General features: G+C 35.0%; 1 non-coding gene across 1 annotated transcript; it reads right to left on the bottom strand.

Annotated features, from left to right (window-relative positions):
- Positions 1–9,025: 9,025 nt before the first annotated feature.
- On the bottom strand, positions 9,026–9,132 carry LOC140497869 (U6 spliceosomal RNA). The gene has a single exon (XR_011964880.1). It is a non-coding gene; the product is annotated as a U6 spliceosomal RNA (small nuclear RNA).
- Positions 9,133–16,785: the final 7,653 nt, after the last annotated feature.

Raw genomic sequence — 16,785 nt, 5'->3', positions numbered from 1 at the left:
CTTTCTCTCTGAGATATGTTCAAAGCTACATATTGACTTAAAAGTGTCTTTTAGCTAGTTCATTCTTTTGTGCAATGAACAAATTACATTATGTTTTAATCCTCTAAGTGATGTTTATTTATTTGGTGAGGAAGTTTGTTCATTCAAATGAAAGAAAAACAATTTTGAAATTTTAGGAAGTGTGCAGCATGAGAGCAGGGAGATAGCTTTTGGTGGGTGGCTCTCATGTCCCCCTCAAATTGCAAGGACCATTACATAATTCATGCAACTATGAAGCTGGCCTTCTGAAAGTACTCTCACCAAAGTGTACTTGTCAGAGTTCATGTGATACAGAGTAAAAGTAGCATGTCTGAAATTATGATTCATTTTATGTCTGAAACATATAATGTATTTGATAGGTTTCTTTCTTCCTTCCTTTCTTCATCTCCCCCATTCTCCTTTCCTTTCTTCTTTTCTTCTTTCTTCCTTTCTTCATTCCTTTCATTCTTTTTTTCTTACTTTCAATAGTTCTCACTTCTGTGGTCTTGTATAAGTAACTTGCCCATCCATTCTATTCCCAAAACTAAAAAAGGAGGTGAAGAGGGGAAGTAGTGATGTTACCATCCACTATTTTACTTACTTTCCTGTCTGTACTTCAGGTGTTAGTGAGCAGTTTTTGTCCAATAGTCCCTGGAATGCCTTAAAGTTGAGCAGCAACAAATTAGGAGAAAAACATATATATCTACTTCTGGCTACATTATCTCACAAAACCATGACATCATCCTAAGAGGGACAGTGGAGTTCTTCCTAGGTTCCCATTTTCTGCAATATATTAATTCTCTCTCTCATTATCAACTCTAAAATGAGGCTGCATCAGAGATCCTGCCCTGCATTAAATGCAGGAAGTATTGTGATGAGCTATATGTTGCAAAAAGAAAGAATGAACCTTTGGGAAGAGAATGATCTCTCAGGTCCTGACTTTATTTGGATCTTATGATCTGACCATTCTTGCCAGAAAGACAGCTTTCCCTCCAAATTGCACGCTAACAGCAGAGGATATTTCTTACATCTGTCCAATGTGCTACAGATGCATGGGGATCAACTTGGTTCACAAATGAAAGGACCCTTGGGGAACAAAAGTCCAAAGCTCACTAATGAATCTCTATTGTAATTAACTTTGGCAAAAGACATAAAATAGGCAACTGTAGGACCAGAACCATAAGGAATAGCAAACCAGGAAAAGCATCACACAATGACTTGGTACATGACAGTGAGCCAGGTGATCTAGGAAGAGTGACACCTCATTGCTCCTCCCCACATTGTCTAAGATAGTGGTCTCCAAAATTGTTTGATCCACCAACTCCATCAGTTAAAAAAAATTAATATGCACTCCACAAACACACATATACTCATTCATGCATTATGTATTTCACAATGTGCTACTTCATTAATATATTAGAAAGTCAGTCAATTAGTATTTATTAAATTCTTAGTATATGTCAGATACTAGTTTGAGAGCTCGATTACAATAGAGGACAAAAACACTGCCCCCATCCAAAGACATTTTAATGGAAGAAACAACATGCAAATAACTGTACATATAAGGTATATAGGGAGTAGATGGAAGGTAATTTCAGAGGGAAGGCACTTTGGTAGGGAAGTTGAGAGGGGACCAGAAAAGATTTCTTACAGAAGGTAGGATTTGAGCAGCATTGAGGAAAGCTAAAGCTTGGAAATGGGGGGAGCACTATGTTCCAGTATTGGGGAGTCACAGAGTTGTGAGATGGGGTATCCTGGGTAAGGAATCACACAGACTTTCCCTCAAGAAGAAATATAACCTTCTGATGTTTGGGTAAGAACCACATTTACTCTTTGACCTGTGCTTTGATATCTCTGAGGATGGATTGGCTACAGTTACCTACAACCGGTATATCTCTTGTCTGAGAACAAAGCTGAACGATGCTGACTCTTCTGTTGCAACTTTAGCTTAGGGAAGCACTTAAATGAACAAATGGCAATATGAAACATGCGTTCATTGGCAAGATCTTCAAGTCAAGCAATCAAGTATTTATTAAGAAGCTACAATGTGCCAGGCTTTGCACTATGCAATAGAGATACAAATAAAACCAAGCTTAAAAATGTCTATCCTCAAGGAACCAACAATCTAAGATGCAAACAGTTCAGTATAAATTACACACACACACACACACACACACACACACACACACACAGGAATAACTGGAGATAATATCAGAGGGAAGATACTTAAGGGAAATCTTCTTGTATAAGGTTGGATTTTACTTGGCACTCCAAGAAATGGAGATGAGGAGGGAGAAATTTCCAGATATGGTAGATAGCCAGCGAAAGTGCCCAGAGTTGGAAGATAGCATGTGTCTTGTGTAAGACATGATATAGCCAGTATCACTAAGTCAGAGTATACATCTACAAATCAATGTTTATATCTGTTTTCCTATCTATCATCTATTTATCTATCTAAATCTATATCTATCTATCTATAGATAGATAGATAGATAGATGTCCAGATATAGATATAACTGTTCATAGACAAAGACTATGTTTTAAAAAAGTCAGATGGCAGACCACATGCAGTGCAGCTCAGGAAGCATGGAGTGCAGCCTGACATGGCAGGGACAGGAACCTGAACAGACTTCAAGGAGCCACCAGCAGCAGCAGGTTCCAGATTCCTCAACTCACAAATACTACAGACAGCTTCAAAGCAGTGAGAGAGGAACATACTGGGAGAAGAAAGGGAGAAATGAAATGGGACAAACTATCACTCATAAAAGAGACAAGAATAAGCTTAGTCAATGGAGGAGAAAAGGGAGGAGGTGAGAGGGAAAAAAGTGAAGCTTACTGTCTTCACATTTAGCTTAAGGAGGGAATAACATACTAACTCAATTTGGTATGAAAATCTATATTACACTACAAGGAAGTAGGAGAGAAGGGGACAAGTAAGGTGAAGGGGATGATAGAAGGGAGGGAAAATGAGAGAAAAGAGGAATTGAAAGTAAACTCTTATGCAGAGGGACAAGGTCAAAAGAGAATAGAATAAATGGGGGGCAGGATAGAATGGAGGGAAAAATAGTTAGTCTTACACAACATGATTATTATGGGCGTCATTTGCAAAACTGCACATATATGGCCTATACTGAATTGCTTGCCTTCTCAGTGGGGATGGGTGGGGAGGGAGGAAGGAAGAGAAGTTGGAATTCAAAGTATTAGGAACAAATGTTGAGAAACGGTTTTGCATACAACTGGGAAATGAGAAGTAAAGGTAATGGGGTATAGAAATCTCTTTTGCCCTACAAGGAAAGAGAGAAGATGGGGATAAGGGGAGAAAAGGGTGTGATAGAAGGGATGATGTATTAATGGAAGGGGTAATTCAAATGCATGGTATTACTGGGTGGGGGAGGGGAGATATGGGGAAAAAATTTGGATCTCAAAATTTTGTGGAAATGAATGCTGAAAACTAAAAATAAATAAACATTTAAAATTTTTTAAAAAAAGGTAGAGGATTTTATATTTGATCCTGGAGGTCATAAAGAGCCATTAGATATAACTCCTTCAACAAGAAGACAGTGTTGCTGGGAAATCTTGGTGATCATGGTACATTCAAATAAACAGATAATTGTAGAGAGCCAAGGCAATTCACCTAATGTTTTTTTAAATTTAGTTAATTTATTTGTTTTCATTTTCAACAATCACTTCTATAAGTTTTAAATATTCTTCCCCTTCCTTTCCCCTCACTAGCCAAGACAGTATGCAATCTTGTATAGATTTTTCTCATGCATTCTCATTAAACACATCTTCACATTAGTCATGTTGCACAGAAAAATGAAAACAAATGGGGAGAAACCATGAGAAAAACCAAAACGAAACATAACATAACACAAGGGAAAATAGTCTGCTTCATTCTTTCTTCCGATTCCATAGTTCATTCTCTGGATGTGGATGACATTTTGGCTCAAGAGACCTTTGGGAATGTTTTAGGTCCCTGCATTGCTGTGAAGGGCTAAGTCTATCAGAAACAGTCCTTGCATACTGTGGTTGTTACTGTGTATAAGGTTCTCCAGCTCTGCTCATTTCACTCAGCATCAGTTATTTTAAGCCTTTCTAGATTTTTTTTCTGAAGTCCGACTCTTCACCATTTCTTAAAGCACAATAGCATTCTATTACATTCATATACCACAACTTATTAGGCCATTCCCCAATTGATGGGCCTTCCATCAATTTCTAGTTCTTGGCCACCACAAGAAGAGCTGCTATAAATATTTTTGTACATGTGGGACCTTTTCCAGTTATATGATCTCGTTGGTATGCAGCCTTAAAAGGAGTATTGCTGGGTAAAAGGGTATGCACATTTTTGTAGCCCTTTAGACATACTTGCAAATTGCTCTCCAGAATGGTTGAATAAACTCACAGCTCCAACAACAATGAATTAGTGTTCCAAGTCACCCACATCTTCTCCAACATTTATCATCTTCCTGATTTGTCATGTTAACCAATCTAATAGGTGTGGTGTGGCACTTCAGAGTTGTTTTGATTTGCATGTCTCTAATCAATAATGAGTTATAGTATTTTTTCATATGACTACAGATAGCATTAATTTCTTCCTTTGAAAACTGCCTGTTCATATCCTTTGACCATTTATAAATTAGGGAATGACTTGTATTCTTGTAAATTTGATTTAGTTCTCTATATATTTTAGAAATGACACCTTTCCCACAGAATACTAGCTGTAAAAATTCTTTCCCAGTTTTCTGCTTCCCTCCTAATCTTGGCTGCATTGTGTTTGTTTGTGCAAAAACTTTTCCATTTAATGTAATTAAAATTATCCATTTTGCACTTCATAATGCCCTCTATCTCTTATTTGGTCATAAATTTCTCCATTCTCCATCAATCTGACAAATACACTATCTCTTGTTCCCCTAATTTGTTTATGGTATCAGCCTTTATACCTACATCATGTGCCCATTTGTACTTTATTCTTGTGTATGGTGTCAACCATTGGTCTATGACCAGTTTCTGCAACACTCTTATTCAGCTTTCCCAGGAGTTTTGTCAGTGAGTTCTTATCCAAGAAGATGAGACCTTTGGGTTTATCAAACAATAGAATGTTATATTCTTTGACTACTGTGTCTTGATTATGTAACTTATTCCACTGATCTATCCAATATTTCTTAGTCCGTACCAAGTTGTTTTGATGATTGCTGCTTTAATAATACAATTTGAAATCTGGTAAGGCTAGATCACCTTCCCTAGCATTTCATTTCATTAATTCCCTTAGTATACTAGACCTTTTCTTCTTCTAGATGAATTTTGATATTATTTTTTCTAGCTCTAGAAAATAATTTTCTGGTAGGTTGATGGGTATGGCACTGAATTAGTAAATTAATTTAAATAGAATTGTCATTTTTATTAAATTAGCTCAGACTACCCATTAGCAACTGATGTTTTTCCAATTACTTGGATCTGAATTTTTTATGTGAAAAGTGTTTTGTAATTGTGTTCATATAGTTCCTGGGTTTGTTTTGGCAGGTAGACTCCCAAATATTTGATAGTGTCTGCCATAACTTTAAATGAGATTTCTCTTTTTATCTCTTGCTGTTGGGCTTTGCTAGTAACATATAGAAATGCAGGTTATTTATTTGGGTTTACTTTGTAACCTGAAACTTTTCCAACGTTGTTTATTTCAAGTAACTTTTTACTTGAATCTCTGGGATTCTCTAAGTATATCATCATATTATCTGAAAAGAGTGATAACTTAGTTTCTTCTTTGTCTATTCTAATGCCTTCAATTTCTTTTTCTTCTCTTATTACTAAAGGTAACATTTCTAATACCATATTGAATAAGAATGGTGATATTTGAAATCCTTGCTTCACCCCTGATCTTATTGGGAATACATCTATTTTGTCCCCATTACGTATAATGTTTGCTGATGGTTTTATGTACATACTACTCCATATTTTAAAGAAGGCTATATTTTTTCCTGTGCTCTCCAGTGTTTGCAGTAGGAGTGGGTGTTGTATTTTGTCAAAAGTTTTTATGCATCTATTGAGATAATCATATTATTTCTGTTAGTTTTGTTGTTGAAATGATCAATAATGCTGATAGTTTTCCTCATGTGAAAACAGCCCTGCATTCCTGGTATAAATTCTACCTGATCATAATGTATTATTCTCATGATAAGTTGCTTTAATATTTTTGCTAATATCTTATTTAAATTTTTGCAACTATATTTATTAGGGAAATTGGTCTATAATTTTCTTTCTCTGTTTTGACTTTTCCCAGTTTAAGAATTAGAACCATATTTGCATCATAAAAAGAATTTGGTAGGACTCCACCAATTTTCCCAAATAGTCTATAGGCTGCTGGAATTAACTGTTGTTTAAATGTTTGACAGAATTCATTTGTAAATCCATCTGGCCCTGGAGATTTTTTCCTAGGGAGTTCATTGATGGCTTGTTGAAATTCCTTTTCTGAGATGAAGTTATTTAAGTATCTTACTTTCTCTTCTGTTAATCTGAGCAATATAAATCTTTTGAAAAAATATTTGTCCATTTCACTTACATTGTCAAATTTATGGGCATACAGTTGGGCAAAGTAATTTATAATTATTGTCTTAATTTCCTCCTCATTGGAGATGGTTTCACCCTTCTCATTTTTTATATTGGTAATTTGGTTTTCTTCTTTCTTTTTTTAATCAAATTGACGTTATCAATTTTATTGTTTTTTTCATAAAACCAATTCTTAGTTTAATTTATTAGTTCAATAGTTTTCTTAATTTCAATTTTATTAATCTCTCCTGTGGTGTTCAGTATTTCTAATTTGGTATTTACTTGGGGATTTTCAATTTGTTCTTTTTCTAAGTTTTTCACTTGTATACCCAATTCTTTGATCTCCTCTTTCTTTATTTTATTCATGTAAGCACTCAATGACATAAAATTTCCTCTAAGACTTGCTTTCACAGAATCCCATAAGTTTGGCAGGTTATTTCATCATTGTCATTCTCTTGAATGAAACTGTTGATTGTTTCTACGATATGTTGTTTAACCCACTCATTCTTTAGTAATAGATTGATTAGTTTCTAATTAATTTTTGATCTACCTTTCCATGGCCCTGTATTATATATAATTTTTGTTGCATTATGATCTGCAAAGGATGCATTTACTATCTCTTTCTTTGTGCAGTGGACTGTGAAGTATTTATGCCCTAGTACATGGTCAATATTTGTGTATGTCTCATGTACCACTGAGAAAAAGGTATATTCCCTTCTATCCCCATTTATTTTTCTCCAGACAAACTATCATATCTGCCTCATCCAGAATTCTATTCACTTTCTTATCTACTTTATGGTTTATTTTAAGGTTAGATTTATCAAGTTCAGAGAGGAGGAGATTGAGATCCCCTACTGGTATAGTTTTGCTTTCTATTTCTTTCTGTAACTCCCTTAACTTCTCCTCCAAAAATTTGCATGCTTGGTGCATATATACTTAGTAATGAAATTACTTCATTGTCTATGGTGCCTTTTAGCAGGATATAATTCCCTTCTTTATCTCTTTTGATTAGTTTTATTTCTCCTTTTGTTTTGTCTGAGATTAGGATCGCTACCCTTGCTTTTTATACATCAGCTGACACAAAATATATTCTGTTCCAAACTTTTGCCTTCACCCTGTATGTATCCCCCCATTTTCAATGTGTTTCTTGTAAACAACATATTGTAGAATTATGGGTTTTAATGCATTCTGCTATCCACCTTCATTTTATGGGAGTGTTCATTCCATTCACATTCACAGTAATGATTACTATCTGTGTCTTTTTCTCCATCATATATCCCCCTGTTTATACTTTCTTTTCTCCCTTCTCTCTTCCCCTCCACGACAGAGTTATATTTTTTTTTACCACTGCTTCCCTCAGTCCTCCCTCCATTCTATAAACATCCTCCCTTTTATTCCCCTTTTCCCTTACTACATCTTCCATTCCTTTTAATTGCCCTCCCCCCCCCTTTTCTTTCCTCTTTCCCTCTTACAGCCTACAGGGCAAGTTAGATTTTTATACCTATGTTGTTCCCTCCTTGTTCCTCTTCTCTCCTTTCCTCTCCTCTCCTCTCCCAAAACCTTAAACCTACTGTACTCTGAAACGGAGACTCCAATGGGCCCCTGCCTAAAGGCTCCTCTGGACCCTCCTAGCTTTAGAGTAACTATCAATAATAACTGTTGCTGTTTCCCACCCAGCCTGATGTCTTTCTTTTTCTTGACCCCATTAAAGGGGCCATGCCTTGGATACTTCTTAAATAGACCTATTCAATGAATGGGTGTTGCCTCATCTTAAGTTAATACCTCCAAAGACCTTGGCCTAAAGGGCCCAAGGTCTCCCAATGCTTCCTCGGTCATCTCCAATCATCCTGAGGAATATCAGGTCATTGGATTCAGATGGTTCTGGAGGAGAAGTGAGGCTGGTGACCTGAACAGCCCTCCTTCACTCAAAACAAAGTCAAATGCAAGTCATGTCATCATTTCTCTGATGTCATGGGCCTCTTCAGCAATGAAGGATGAACACAATCCTTCCTTGAACCACATCATTGGAGAGTAAGTCTCAAACAGTGCTCATCTCCCTTCCATCTTTCCCTTGACTATAATATGTTTTTGTGCCTCTTCCTGTGATGTAATTTACCTTTTCCTGCTTCTTCCTTTTCTTTTCTCCCATTACAATCCCTTCTCACCCTTTAATCACATTTTTATCATCACATCAGTTAATTTATACCCATTTCCTCTATCTATGTATATCCCTTTTAAATGTCATAATAAATACATAATTCTCAAGGTTAGCAAGTATCATCCTCCCATACAGGGATGTAAACTGTTTTTCCATATTGAATAATAAGTTTCTTTTCCCTGTTTACCTTTTATGCCTCTCTTGATTCTTGTTTTGAAGATCAAGTTTTTTATTGACCTCTGGTCTTTCCTTAGGAAGGTCTGGAAATGCCTTATTTCATTAAATATCAATTTCCTTGTCTGAAATATTAAAAATATGGGATGCTTCATAAATTTGAGTGTACTCTTTGCACAGGGGCCATACTGACCTTCTCTGTATTATTCTTATTTTAGTATATGTGCTGCTGAAGTGAGCACCAATTCACCTAGTATTACATTCAGGTGTAGCAATAACCTCAGAATCTGTCAGGTACCTTGTGAAAATAATTCACTGCACCTTCGTAGTTGAGTTTATTAGATTTCTTTATGAGCATGTATGACTGATAGGTGTCTACTTCAGTGGCCTCTAAAGAAGAGAGACTACCACTAGTTGTTGTAGAAAGTCTATGTCTCAGAAATAGATATTGTAAGTGAAGATGAAGATGAAGTAAAGTACTAAAATAAACAGCAGTTCAAAAATGGAAAGATAATTAAACCCATACGCAGCATCTTCTCCTAGAACTTCGGCTTCAGAGATTACTAGAGTACAGACACAGTGAACAGATCATATGAAAGCTACTCTCTGTCCTGGGTCTACCACAAGGTCAAGTTTAGGGAAACAAGATTATAGTTCAGATAGTTCTGACTACCCATACCATCAAGTGCAGCAAATTAGTCAATAGGTCTCAGAGAGTTAGGATTATTAGACTGACAATCAGGCTAAGTTATCATGTTACAAGGGACTCTGTATGTAGATGATAGTACTCATATAATATGCTCTCTTGTATGTAATTCCACATGATAACTAAAGTATGTTCTAATTACTGTATTTTTGAGTATGCTGAAAAATTATTTTAATGTTCATATTCATATCTATTTGCTTATATTTAAATATATATAATGTAAGTATATATATATATATATGTATATATATATATATATACATATATATATATGTATATATATATATATATATGTCCTATAAATACATAGTAGGTTCACCTGTTTATAGTTATGTATAGCTCTGATAGTTATTTTAGAGCAACTATTTCAGTTTTGGTATTTATAACCTTTCTATTTAGCACAGTGCCTAGCATAGAATAGGAGCCAAGTAAATATTTTTTCATTGTTTTGCATAAACACTGTTGTTTCTGCAGTTTTCTGGGACTACTAAGATAATTATTTCTTTGATTTTGCTTTTTTTCTCTGCTAGGATTGATTTTGGCCAGTTCAGCAATTCAGACTTGGAGTGACAGTGCATAGGGTAACAGAATATGGTAAATACAACCTTATGATAAGATTAAAAAGGATACAATTCTTAATTTAATTCAAATAAAACATTACTCCATTTCATGTCTGCATTCTTCATTGCAATGGAAAATACTTAAGAATATGTCACTAAATTCAATTTATTTCCTTCTCTTCTGATTTTTTTTACTTCTTTGGATTTATTTGTGCAAAAACTTTTACATTTTATATAAAAATTTTATTTTGTGGAATCCTCTCTATGACTTACTTAATCATGAACTTTTCCTTTAGCCATAGATATGAAAGGTTATTTCTCCTTTTCCTATCCAATTTAAGACATGACTTCTCCTATCTAGCTCCTGTATCCATTTTGATCTTACCTTGGTGTGTAGTGAAAGGTACTGGTCTAGTGAGAGCTTGGGAGAAAAGAATTATCTTTCATTTCTTGTTATTAATGATTTGGAGCATTTTGACATGGCTGTTGATGACTTGGATTTATTCCCTTGATAATGATCATTCTGTATTCTATTACTATTTTTCCTGTGGTGATGGTAGTTCTATTTTTACTGTATTTAACCTAAGGTTTTTTAATATATCTTAGCTATCAAAGGTTTATCAGAGACACTATTACAAAGCTTTTTTTTTCCCATCTGGTTGAATGTTTCCCTTTTAATGATGCAGAAACTTTTCACTTTTATATAATCAAATTGGACCATTTTATCTTTTTCAACCTTTTCTATCCCTTTTTTAGTCATGAACTCTCCCTACCCACAATGTCTGTGATTTTTCTATAATGTCATTTGAGAAATATTTAGATCATGTTTGAATTTGAAACTCATTGTGATATATAGAGTGAGATCTTTGTCTAAACCTAATTTCTTTCAGATTGGTTTTCATTGTGTTCTCCCCAGCCTAGTAGTTTATTTGGAAGAATGGGTCATTCTAGTAATTGTACTTAATTGTCCTTAAAAAACCAAACCAAAACAAAACAAAACTATGATACTTTACAAATTGCATTCCTATATTGTATAACTAATCTTTTCTACTGATCAGGTTTTTTAAATTTTCAGCCGGTACCAAGAGGGTTTGTTACTTACTTCCTTACGTTATTGTTTGAGATCTGGTAATGCTATGCCTGTTTCCCACTTTTTCATTATTTCTCTTGAGATTTTGACTTTTTTAGTGGACTAAATCAATGTAATTCAGACCTGTCATCTTTTCTCTGAGTAGAGCACTCTGCATCTGATGCCCATCTCCCACCTTCCCTCTTGAGTGGAATCAAATTTTGTCTTGGAGAAGGGTGACTGGAGGAAACTCTAAAGTTATCTATTTATGCCTCTCTGGGAACCACATTCAGACAGCTCCTTATGAACATATAACCTGTTGTTGTTGTTGTTGTTGTTGTTGCCGTGTTTGTCCATTCTCAAAGAGGACCATGACATCAAGATGATGACATGACTTGCAAATGACTGATTTGAGGGAGGGAGGGCTGTGCAAGGTCACCAGCCTCACTTTCTTCTCCTGAGTCATCTGGGTCCAGTGGTCTGATGTTCTGACTTTCACTTTGACCCTATCTTTATGTATTTCTTTTGGGAACTAACCTTTTGAACTCCCAACTCTATGACTTTCTGTATAACTTTAATTCTCTCTCTATCGACAATCTATGTCCCTGATGCATTAAAATTATTTGTGCCTTTCCTCCCTTTCACAGTTTTTCATACTGAATCTATAGAAAGCCATGTACAGCCATTGTTATACACTTCCTCTCCTTCCATTAATTTTTGAGTCCCTTACAATCTTGCTTTAGGCTTCACTACTCAACTGAAATTAGTTGCCTTTCTAGGGATGCTGATGAACTTTCAACGTATTGTTTTAATTTAATTTTTCTTAGTCTCTACTAAAGTATCATCAAACATGGACATTTCCATATACAAAAAGGCAAAAACAATTATACATAAAATTATGCCTCTATCATGCTGAATTTGAGTTTTTTCAAAATTGTTAGTTTAATAGTTGTCATGTTTACTTGTGTCTTTTAATGAAACTCCTCTGCATGTCTGTGTGTCTGTTTTTGGAGTTGGGAGGCAAGGCAATCAGAGTTAAATGACTTACCTAAGGTCATACATCTAGTAAATGTCAAGTGTCTGAGCATTATTAACTCAGATGCTCTTGACTCCTGGACCAGTACTCTATTCACATAGCTTCACCATGTGCATGTATAAAACAGGCAGCTGTAGGGCCAATAACACAAGGAATGGAAAAGTAGGAATAGCATCAGAAAGTGACTTGGTACATGGCAGTGAGCCAGGTGATGAAGAAAGAGGGACATCTCTTTGCTCCTTCCCACATAGTCTAAGATAGTGGCCTCCAAAATTCTTTGATCTTCCACCTCCCTCAGCTAAAAAAATGAGTATGCACTCCACATGCACACATGGGTATACTCATTTATGTCATATGTTACATGATCTAATTTATTATTGTATTAAAATCACTCAACTAGAATATTTTTTGTCTTTTGCCAAAGTTGATTGTACCGTAAATACTTTAATATTTTAATTGAATTATTATATAAATAAATAATAGAATATAATATGAAAATAGATAATTGTAAAATATAAAAATAAACTAAATAAAAATTAATTAAAGGTGTACTGAAAGATTTTGGAGAGATGTTAGGCTAGTCCCTGTCATTACAATGTCATCTTTCTCTGCCTCACTTGGGATTTCTTTTTATTGATTTTTCTTTTTTTTTTCAAATTTATTCAGTTATTTATTTTCAATTTTTAAAAATTTCCTCCCTCTCTTTCCCCCTTTCCCCAACACTGTATGCAGTCTTATATGGCGTCTACATATGCATTCTTATTAATCACATTTTCACATTAGTCACATTGCAGAGAAAAATTAAAATGAATGGTAGAATGCATGAGTAAAACTAAACAAAACCACACATAACAAAAGATAAAATAGTCTAAGTTATTCTGTATACTTAGTTCATAGCTTTTTCTTTGAATGTGGATAGCATGTTGCATCATGAGACCTTTGGAAATGTTTTAAGTCCTTGCCTTGTTATGGAGGATTAAGTATATCCTAACACACTGTGGCCATTACTGATATACAGTAACATTTTCCCGGTTCTGTTCACTTCACTCAGCAATAGCTCATATAATTCTATCCAGGTTTCTTCTGAAGTCTGATTGCTCATCATTTCCTATAGCATAATAGTATTCTATTACATTCATATACCACAACTTGCTGAGCCTTTCCCCAGTTGATGAACGTTCCCTTGATTTCCAGTTATTGGCCATCAACAAATGAGCTGCTATAAATATTTTTGTACATATGGGTCCTTTTCCCCTTTTTATGATCTCTTTGGGATACAACCCTAGAAGTGGTATTGCTAAGTGAAAGGGGATGCACAGTTATAGCCCTTTAGCCTTAGTTACAAATTTCTCTCCATAATGGTAGGATCAGTAAACAGCTCCACCAACAACTAGTTAGTGTTCCAACTCTCCCATGTTTTGCCTACAATTATTCATTTTCTGGGTCTTTGTCATGTTGGCCAATATGATAGGTGTGATGTGGTATCTCAGTGTTGTTTTGATTTGTATCTCTCTCTTCAATAGTGATTCAGAGGATTTTTTCCATATGACTATAGATAGCATTAATTTCTTCCTCTGAAAACTGCCTGTTTATATCTTGTGAGCATTTATCAATTTGGGGAATGACTTGTATACTTGCAAATTTGACTCCATTCTTTATATATTTTAGAAATGAGGCTTTTATCACAATTACTAGCGTTAAAGAAAAATTCTTTCCTAGTTTTTGGTTTCCCTTCTAATCTTAGTTGCATAGCCTTTGTTTGTGCAAAAACTTTCAATATAAAATAAAGAAATGTAATGAATTACAATTCAATGTAATAAAAATAATCCATTTTGCATTTTAAAATATTCTTGTTGTAAAGACCATTGTTAACTCATAAATTTGGGAATATTTTTTTAAAGAAATTATTTCTCTGCGCTTTTGTTAAGATCATCTAATAAAGTTTCAAAATGCTTATAAGGTCCTTCTGCCTAGTCATTTTATATTATTGGCCAGGGTCAAACAACTGGCATCTGGCTAGTGTCTGAAAATGGATTGAGCTCAGGTTGTGCTGACTCCAGGGAGGATGTTCTATTCACAGTGCCACCTAGCTGCTGCAGTTCAGTAAAATATATATTGCTAGCAATCTTTAAGAAAAAAAGTAATGGGATGGAGCCAAGATGGTGGAGTAGAAGGAGGGACCTGCTCTAGCTTTGCTCCCCATAACCCTTAAAATACCTGTAAAAATGACTCTAAACAAATTCTACAACACCAACTTCTATATCCAAAGCCTCCAAAAAAAGATGCAATGGTCTTAGGACATGAAAGTGCTCAAAAGGATTTTGAAAATAAAGTAAGAGAGCTGGAGGAAAAACTGAGAAAAGAAATGAGAATGATGCAAAAAATAAAAATAAAAAAAGTGCGTGAATGGCTTGGAAAAGGAGACCCAAAGAAATGCTGAAGAAAATAACACCTTCAAAAATAGGCTAACCCAAATGGTAAAAGAGGTTCAAAAAAGTCAATGAGGTGAAGAATGCTTTAAAAAGCAGAATTATCCAGATGGAAAAGGAGGTTCTAATGGTCAGTGAACAAAACAATTCTTCAAAATTTAGAATGTAGCAGGTGGAAGCTAATGACTTTATGTGAAACCAAGAAATTATAAAAAAAAATATTGAAGACAATGTGAAATATCTCATTGGAAAAACAAGTGACCTGGAAAATAGATCCAGGAGAGATAATTTGAAAGTTATTCTCAACATTTGTTCTTAAAACTTAGGGTTCCAGCATCTCTTTCTTCCTCCCTCCCCACGCAGCCCCACTGAGAAGGCAAGCAATTCAATATAGGCTATATATGTGTAGTTTGACAAATGACTTCCATAATAGTCATGTTGTATAAGACTAACTATATTTCCCTCCATCCTATCCTGCCCCTCATTTCTTCTATTCTTTCTTTTGAGCTTGTCCCTCTGTAAGAGTGGTTACTTCTAATTGCTCCCTCCTCCAATATGCCCTCCTTTCCATCATCCCCCCCACCCTGCTTATCTCCTTCTGCCCTACTTTCTTGTAGTGTAAGGTAGGTTTTCATTCCAAATTGAATGTGCATGTGATTCTTTCCTTGAGCGAAATATGATGAGAGTAAACTTCACTTTTTCCCTCTCACTTCCCCCCTTTTGCCCTCCATTGAAAAATCTTTTTCTTGACTCTTTTATGACAGATAATTTGCCTCATTCCATTTCTCCTTGTCTCCTCCCAATATATTCCACTATCACCCCTTAATTTTATTTTTTAAATATGATCCCTTCCTATTCAACTCACATGGTGCTCTCTGTCTATATGTGTGTGTGTGTGTGTGTGTGTGTGTGTGTGTGTGTAATCACTCCAACTACCCGAATACTGAGAAAAGTTTCAAGAGTTACATATTATCTTTCCATGTAGCAATGTTATGTTCAACTTCAGTAAGTCCCTTATTATTTCTCTTTCATGTTCATCTTTTCATGCTTCTCTTGATTCTTGTGTTTGAAAGTCAGATTTTCTTTTCAGCTCTGGTCTTTTCAGCAAGAATACTTGAAAGTCCTCTGTTTCATTGAATGACTCTTTTTCTCCTAAAGTAGTACACTCAGTTTTGCTGGGAAGGTGATTCTTGGTTTTAATCCTAGTTCTTTTCACTTCTTGAATATCATATTCTACTCCCTTTGATCCCTTAATGTAGAAGATGCTAGATCTTGTGTTATCCTGATTGTATTTCCACAATACTAGAATTGTTTCTTTCTATCTGATTGCAATATTTTCTTCTTGACCTGGGAACTCTGGAATTTGGCTACGATATTCCTAGGAGGTTCCCTTTTGGATCTTTTTCAGGAGGTGACTGGTGGATTCTTTCAATATTTATTTTGCCCTCTGGTTCTAGAATATCAGGGCAGTTTTCCTTGACAATTTCATGAAAGATGATATCTAGGGTTTTTTTTTTTGATCGTGGATTTCAGGTAGTCCCATAATTTTTAAATTGTCTCCGGTGGATCTATTTTTCAGGTCAGTTGTTTTTCTAATGAGCTATTTCACAATATATTCTATTTTTACATTCTTTTAGTTTTTTAGCTTCTTGTTTTCTCATAAAGTCATTAGCTTCCATCTGCTGCATTCTAATTTTTAAAGAACTATTTTCCTCAGTGAGCTTTTGAACCTCCTTTTCCATTTGGTTAGTTATGTTTTTCAAAGCATTCTTCTCCTCATTGACATTTTGGACTTCTTTTGCCTATTGAGTTAGCCTATTTTTAAAGGTGTTATTTTCTTCAGTATTTTTTGGGTCTCCTTTAGCAAGCTGTTGACTCCCTTTTAATTATTTTCTTGCATCACTCTCATTTCTCTTCCCAATTTTTCCTCCACCTCTCTTACTTGATTTTCAAAATCCTCTTTGACCTCTTCTATGGCCTGACACCATTGCATATTTACTTTAGAGGTTTTCGAAAGCTTGACTTCCTCTGAAAGTATACATTCTTCTTCCTCATCCAAAAGAATGGAAGAAAATACCTGTTCACCAAGAAAGAA

The sequence above is a fragment of the Notamacropus eugenii genome, chromosome 3, assembly GCF_028372415.1.
Source record: "Notamacropus eugenii isolate mMacEug1 chromosome 3, mMacEug1.pri_v2, whole genome shotgun sequence".
NCBI lineage: Eukaryota > Metazoa > Chordata > Mammalia > Diprotodontia > Macropodidae > Notamacropus > Notamacropus eugenii.
This window is presented reverse-complemented; position numbering and strand designations above follow the sequence as displayed.